The sequence below is a fragment of the Mytilus trossulus genome, chromosome 5 (genome assembly GCF_036588685.1).
Source record: "Mytilus trossulus isolate FHL-02 chromosome 5, PNRI_Mtr1.1.1.hap1, whole genome shotgun sequence".
Classification (NCBI taxonomy): domain Eukaryota; kingdom Metazoa; phylum Mollusca; class Bivalvia; order Mytilida; family Mytilidae; genus Mytilus; species Mytilus trossulus.
The window spans coordinates 46,459,662-46,468,223 of NC_086377.1; the positions used below are offsets into that span (position 1 = coordinate 46,459,662).

Sequence of the window (8,562 nt, forward strand, 5' to 3'; positions counted from 1 at the left end):
GAGCGTTTTACGGAAAAATACACGCTTTTAAATCCGAAAATCATCACAACATGGAAACGTAAACAAACGATGCTAAAATGTGTTATAAGCCACATTTGTTGAACCATTTAAGACATATAAGTAAATTATCATTTAAATTTAATAAAATCTATCTATATACGTTATTTTAAATAGTTTAAGCATGTCACTATTTAAGTTTGCTCCGTTCTTTTACGCCAATTTAATAGTGCGTTTATTTATTGGAATGGAAAATATTTGCCTCCACCTAGAGCGCTTTGATCAAATTATGTGCAATACTTTTTATGTTTGACCAACTATGTAATTGATATAACATTAGCCTTAACCATTTAATGTTGATGAGTTTGTGCTAATAAAATATTTGTATTTGTATATAATGATCAACCTTACTAAACTCTACCTAATAAAATAAAGGGATGACCTCTTAATCTATTGATTAGGGAAAGAATATATAATCCTGCTACCTGCACATCAGAAAGAAACTTTAAAATGGAATTTACCTAACTTATAGATGTAGTGATTGCCGTGCTGCACATGGAATCGCAAGTTGTGCTCTATGTTCCCTGTGGGTTGTCCGAGCAGGACTCAGTAAAACAGAGGTAGTGGCACTCAATGAGTGGAGTTATATATATAATTTTTCTAACGTCAGACACTCAAATCAATCCATGTGTTCTTAGACAGTAGATGCTATTGTGTCCTGTTAAATTGTTCCCTTTAAAAAGTTTTGGATTCTCATATATTCTATGTATAATTTTTGGACTAGTTTGAATCTCGGTCTATTTCTGTAATTTATTCTTACATACTTTTGATTTTTTAACCCTGTATGCGTACATTGCCTATGTAAATTTTAAAATTGTTTGTATGCACATTGAACGACAAATTTATGTGACGTATATAATTTTTCTGACGTCGGACACTCAAGTAGATCCATGTGTTCGTGGATAGGTTTTTGTGTCCTGTTAAATTGTTCCTTTTAAAATTTTGGATTCTCATAAATTCTATGTATAACTTTTGGACTAGTTTGATTTCTGTAATTTATTCTTACATACTTTTGATTTTTTAACCCTGTCTGCGCTCATTGCCTATGTAAAATTTAAAATTGTTTATAATCCAGGTACTTTTGATAACTATTGTATGCACATTGAACGATAAATTTATGTGACGTATATAATTTTTCTGATGTCAGACACTCAAATCAATCCATGTGTTCGTAGATAGTAGATGTTGTTGTGTCCTGTTAAATTGTTATACGATGATGACTGATGTTCCCATATTTTGACTATTTATTGATTGTGACTGTTTATTTAACGCATCATGTAAATGTAACGGAATTTGATGAGACTGTTATTAAAGTGAGAGGGTTAGCGCTATAGAACCAGGTTTAATCCACCATTTTCTACATTTGAAAATGCCTGTACCAAGTCAGGAATATGACAGTTCTTGTCCATTCGTTTTTGATGCGTTTTGTTTTTTGATTTTGCCATGTGATTATGGACTTTCCAAATTGATTTTCCTCTGAGTTCAGTATTTTTGTGATTTTATTTTTTTTCCCTTGTTGATAGAGAATTGGCGGCCCTATACCAAACACTGTTACACAGTGATGTTTTCCAGTAGTTTGGTGCAGGACCCGGGCATTTATAATAAATATGATGATAGTAGTTCATAAGTTAACGTAAGCAATATTTGAAATAGAAATGCATGTGTTAAAATCCATTGATTATGTTAAATTTTATTACTCTGTATATGCACGGTGATATTTTTACGATAAGAAGAGAAAAGAATAAAATAACAATCTTTGTTCCTACTAGTCAATTTAGTTGTCTTATTTATTTCATGAAATATGATAAGGCGCGAGTCCCATCGTCGCTGTCAAGTCAGTCCATAAAAACGACATGTAGTCCCAGGTGTCCAGACATCTTTCTATCTTCAAAAACCGTAGGAAAACTGATCAAATGAGAGAAGGGAAATAAACACTTTGTTTACCAATACAGAAATCACCAAAGACAATCATAATACGAACATTAACAAGTGATCTCCCTGTAAAAAACAAAAACCATAAAATCCACGTCACAACAATATGGTGGACGCAGAAAATTTGACATGAGGAAAGTAACAACAGCGGAAAAATTTAAATTACCACATAAATATTTTACGAGGGTTAATACAAATAAAGAAGGAACCGTTATTTTATCACCTGCTAATTCACCTAAATGTTTACCAAGTGCTCTTAGAATATATTAACAAAATATTGGATTTGGAGAAAATGTAAAGGCAATTATTACATTACAGATATTTACACAGAACGTACATAAATAGGGGGACAATTGTCAACTCCGAAGGATTCCGATCTCTTCAAATTTAAAGTGAATCAACATACTCCGGAGGATCAAATTGTACATAAAAAATTTGCACAATCAGAGCCTTCTGCTCCTCCACGATTTAATTTGTACGAAGTACCATAATCAGATGATATGTTTAAGTCAGACGATGACGAAATTATGTCATAATTTTTTTAAAGACTGCATATTTCCACGGAGAATGTAATTGAACCAGAATTTAAACAACCAATACAATTGTATCAATATATAAGTGATACAGATCATTTCTTGCCAGAACAATTTAATGACATTTCTTCCACTATTATTTTTTTTAAATGTTCGCTAGACCAAAACCTTCTTTATAAAAACAAAGGAAGAGACGATTCAAACGGCCCCCACAGTTAGAGACAGAAATTTATCAACCACGAGAAGACAAACAATACTCTACACCAATTCATAAGAATTTACCTATGTGATGTGAGGAACAATAACATACCGGTCGATCGCCACTTGAAAGATAGCTTCTACTGAATCTCGATTCATTTAGCCCGAATCTCAAAAAGATATATGACGATTCGTCCAATTCTCGCGGAAACAGATACAATAAGTTACCAATACACAATAATTTTAAATTGAAAGATATACATTCATTGTGGTTACTACCTTTTTTCACAAAATAACATAAGTATTTTTTGTTCATTTGATAATTTTGATGTCAAAACATTACTTGTTTACCAAGGATCCAAGGATGACTTTACTCGTATGGCAAAACCTGTAAATATCAAACACTCTGCTCAACATATTCAATTTAACAGGATAATTATCAACCCCACACTGTAACAATGCAAGAAGTTCAACAAATGTCTCATAAAAACATGAGAAGAGATGCCACCAAAGTGTGCTCTTAAAAAATGGCTAAACCAATTGTACCTAAACCTCTCCAACGTAACTCTGTCCAACGTAACTATGTCCAACCTAACTATGTCAAACCTAACCATGATCAACTCAACTCTGTTCAACTTAACCATGATCAACCTAACCCTCTCCAACCTCATCAGAACCAGTCTAATGTCTTGACACACCATCTCAATTATCATTACAAAGCATGCCTCACATGTCTGTTCCTTGTCTGGCTATCCATAAATTTACATGATTAGTAGTATGATAAACCAAACTGTATCAAACATCATATTTTCAATGGGTGTATCATACTCAATGGATCCAATGTGATGCAAAAGACAGTATCATAAGGGATTTAAGAATTGCAAACAGAGAGTTGCAAAACATAGCATTTACATTTACTATTGTGCAATAAAAGACATGTTCATAAAAAGATCTAGACCTTACCCTTTCAGAAAAGATTGTCTCACATGATTTTTTAGTTTTATGAAATTGCTAAATCACATATTAAAACTTGAAATTTATTAAAATGCCTAAAACTCCTAACAGAAGACAGGCTCGTCATTTGAATTTAGAAGAACAAAGAGACCAATTCATACAGGCAGTAAACAATATTTAAATTTTAACTATAATATTGTTGGTATGCGTTAAAAAATATCAATAAGTGAACCCGTTGAAACTGCATGCAAGACATGTGAGCAAATATTTTAATGATGGTAGTAACTAATAGCAGTTTTCATTAAATGATTAATCTAAATTTATTGGAATATAAAACAAGTGCCTAAAAAAAATGTTTTTGAAAATCTTACTTACATATGATGGGGAAATGTTTGCCACATTTCTACAAGAGGAGGTTCACTCACAGGGGAGACAGCAAATTAAGATTACATACTGTCATTGAGCTTATGCTGTTTTTGATAGCCTACAGTCGGAATCTGTCAAATGGTCTTATTATTTATACAGATATTCATTGTTTTTATACTGCAATTTTTCAAACCATTGATGTCAAATGCCATCCTGAGTCTCCACAATAACTTTCATGTTCCTTTTGCTTAAAAATTTATGTGGAAATTCAGCTCCAGCAGATTTACGACCTTTGCGAGAAATATTATAAAAATTCAGAAAAGTATACAAATTGTCGTTATATTGAGAATTATCATAATACAAAACTTATACAGTTAAATAAAAGGTAACATTATCACTGTTGTATGCAATTAAGTTTGTACTATTAATACTTGACTGAAATGAATAAGATCAACATAACTACTACTTTTAAATTATACTTAAAATTTTTATCACTGCCTCAATAGCTTTGATATTTAGGGATGAGTACATTTTGGCATTCTTATTACAACAGATGTCAATGTTAGGGATGTAAACATTATATTTGCTCCAGAGTATAAAGCTGCAAAAAACAAACTGAAACATATAGCCAGCACAGACAGTCAAGAGTAAATATGTCATTTATGTTATATGATTTTATTAGATTTGAATAATTTTAAAAATTGGAAAGGGTTGATTTTGAGTTCTTCCAGCCAAAGTTGAGGGAGAAACACAGATTGAAGAAGTAGTTTTTAATCCCTAATAGATAGTAAGGCTAAAGTCAAATTTACCCTCCATATTCAACCTGTACAACAGTAAATCAATGTGAGTACAGTTAACTTGGTGTACCTTTTATCTCCTTGAAATCAAAGCGCGAAAGCGCTGTAAAGGCAGTTAATTACAGGTTGTGTGTATTTCTAGTCCAGTTATATCATTATCTTCCATAGAACAGAGGTGGTTTGTAGAATTTAAGATTTATAGTTCTTTTGTACCTTAGTTCACCTATACATGTACATGTATCTATAGTCTACTGTTTACAGTATATTTTCTGTGCCTCGCCATGAAATGCATTTTTAGCCATGGCCTTGTTAGTTTGCTTTAAATTTATGAGTTTGACTGTCCCTTTGGTGTCTTTCGTCCCTCTTCTTTAGACATATAAGAACTTTTCCTTTTCAATATAAATAGACTATTTTTAATTATTGATTGTATACGCATATTCTATGACTCCCATAAAAAAATAGCTCACAAAGATTGACTAGTCTCTGTACTGTGTGTATAGCAAGAACATCAAGTAACATAATGGTAAATGTACATAGTAACATGTCAACTTTTTTGATGACCATACCTGCCAACTGTCAGTATTTGCAGAGTATTTCCCCCATCGAGCTCGAGGCTCCCAAATGGAAATTTTGTAAGAGCAATTTTGTCAACTATTTAAAGAAAACAATTAATTCAACAATGGCTATAAGCTTGTTAATGCAAGAAGAAGCCAAAAACCACATTAGAATATATTTGAAGGGAATCCATGACAATCGCCCCATTAGCAAATAGCCCCACTTTTTCACTAACTCGCCCCACTTTAAAAAAAAACCTGCCCCAACCTGGATTACCAAATCGCCCCACTTGTGAACTGTGTTAAATCCCGTTAATATTACTCCTGCCAACTCGCCCCACCTAATAGAAAACGATAATATCTAGATAAATATATTATTAACCAGGAAGAATTTAGTAATGCCAACTCGCCCCACTTATGTAAAAAGATGTTATCCTGTTGTATATAAGTTAAATTCTGTTAATATAACTCTTGCCAACTGGTCCCACCTAATGGAAATCGGTGAAATCTAGATAAATATATTATTAACCAGGATGAATTTAGTAATGCCAACTCGCCCCACGTATGGAAAAAGATGTTATCCCATTGAATATAAGTTCAATTCCTTATATTGCATTATGATACAATTAACAGGTTTCTTTTCAATTGTTATGCAAATAACTAAGCTTCAAAACTTACATTTATTCTTCAGTATATATCAATAATAGTAATTAAATTAATTTTCGGTTTGTTTGTATTCTGTGTAGATTAGTTTTCATTAAAGTGGTGTGAGTTTTTATTTTTAATTATATATATATATATATATATTAATCAAAAAATTACCGTTTTTTTTAGGGTGAAGTAGGACGAGTTGGCAGGAGTAATATTAAACAGGGTTCTCGCTAAGGCGAGTCCATGAGTCCTGGACTCAACAAAATCTGTCTGGACTCACCATTTTCAAAACGGGTGAGTCCACAAATACATCAATATTGAAATATTTTGTATAAACTGAACACAGTTACCATGACTCACCGTGGCCAAAAATGACGAGTCCCTGGACTCGCCTTCAAAAATCCTTAGTGAGAACCCTGATTTAAAATGATTTAACCAATTTCACATGTGGGGCGAGTTGGCAGGAGTAATATTAAACATGATTTAACCAATTTCACATGTGGGGTGATTTGATTAATCAGTTTGTGGTGTTTTTGTAAAAAGTGGACCGATTAGCCAGTGGGGAGACTTGTCCTGCTTCCATTTGAAGGCCCCCTTGAAGGTTTTGTATGACTATATGAACCATCTTTCACGTAAAACCCCCATGTGCATTTTGAAAAGTTGGCAGATATGTTTCTAACTCCAGGCAAAATCTACCGGTATGAATGAAAAAGAAGTTTTCAATTAAGGCTCTGCGGCCATAACAGCTGTCTCATTAGCATTTTAACCACTTCCCATATTTGCAATTAAAACAATAGAAGAAAATTATTCAACGCAAAAACAAAACTTACTTGTAAATATGAAATTCTCTTTACGGTATGAGTTTTTCTCCTTGTTTGAGATTGTACAGTAGTACCTGTAACTGCTTATACCTATTTCTTATTCACTTTTGCTTCATAAACTCACTAAATATCATATACATTGTACCACATCTCCTTATTTTTATATGCATTCCAATAACATGAACAATTGTAATTCAATTCTATATACCAAAGCAAAATGAACTGCACCACTTTCATTCACTAGTATGCATCTTTTGGCAAAATACAAGACTTTGTTCTTAGATGACACAATTAATATAATATATATTTATTGATAAAAAAATAAAATTTAGTATACAACTCTTTAACGGTATAAAAAAAAGCACAGCTGTGTCATAAATTGTGAAATTTGTGCTGAAAACATAGACATTGATGGTATTTGAGTAATTCCATATGTGAAGCTCAACATTAGCTCGTCAGTTGGTGGTGGACAGTTATAGTTCCTTTCTGCAGGCTAGGATGAATGACTTTTCAGGAAAACCAATTTCACAAATCAAAACTTTCCTCTAGCATGTCTAGATTTCTCCTACAATATTCATCCAGTTTAGTTCTTTTGTTTTAATTGGACACCGTCCTGATTTTTAATTTTGCAAACCATTCAGTCTCCTGCTTGCAAATGGTGCATGAAAATAGGATGGGTATGGCAGTAGACAAGTCTCTTCAAAGTGGGTTTGTGCCCTGAAAAAAAGTTTTATAACTTAATAATTTAAACTTGTGCAACACATATACGTAAATAACTATATAACATAGAAGAGAGCATCATTCGTGTCAATGTTTTGTTCCTGTTTACATTGTCATTGATATTTTTTCAGAAAGCCTGAGGCATAGCTCATGAATTCCTGTCATTAGACATTACATCCTAAATTAACATAATTACTGCTAGAATGATTATCAGTATGATATACGTACACTATCATTGTACAGCCCAAGTCTTCAGTATATATAATTGTTGCATTCATTCACTTCTGTGTTCAGTCGTTCAAAAATTTCTAAACATCAACAAATGAACTTTAATAACAACAAGAAAACACTAGAAAAGATACGTACATACAACCCGTGTTTAAGTGTATTTGAAAGAGAAATAAATCTGGTTAAACGATGTAAAAAGGAGAAATATATCTGGTTAAACGATGTATAAAGGAGGAAAAATTGTAGATATTGCATTACGATGCGTTCTACCTATATAGCACGTGGATATGTTTACATATTTAGACTTGACCCAGTATGACCCGTACCTTGTAAGTCACCGCCGTCGTTTAAACACTTGACTACAGTCGTGTATAAGCTAGACAATAAAAAGCTTAAGCCTGTACTATTTGTGTGAAGTAAATGTGTTTGTTCTGTACATTTAAATTGTTTTACCTGATAGCAAGAACGTATATCTATCCGTTTCCTTCTCAATTCACTTTGTCAATTTCTTCGAGCTTCTTCAAAACATACGTATTACTGCGCCCAGAGTGAATAAAATATGAGAAATCCTCGTAAAATAATGCTATTTTCAATTTTGTGGAATCCGTTTTGTTATATTAATTATACAAAGATAAAAAAAAATTACGATTAATTGTGAATTTGCATATCATTATACGGAACGTTTATGGACTATTTTTTAAGACGGTCATTTTGGCGGTAAATCATGTACACATACACACGTAGATTGGCT

General features: G+C 32.5%; 1 long non-coding RNA gene across 1 annotated transcript; it reads right to left on the reverse strand.

Annotated features, from left to right (window-relative positions):
• Nucleotides 1–7,158: 7,158 nt before the first annotated feature.
• LOC134718890 (uncharacterized) lies at nucleotides 7,159–8,351 on the reverse strand. The gene is made up of 2 exons (XR_010107464.1): nucleotides 8,265–8,351; nucleotides 7,159–7,580 (listed from the first exon to the last, which is right to left on the reverse strand). It is a non-coding gene; the product is annotated as an uncharacterized LOC134718890 (long non-coding RNA).
• Nucleotides 8,352–8,562: the final 211 nt, after the last annotated feature.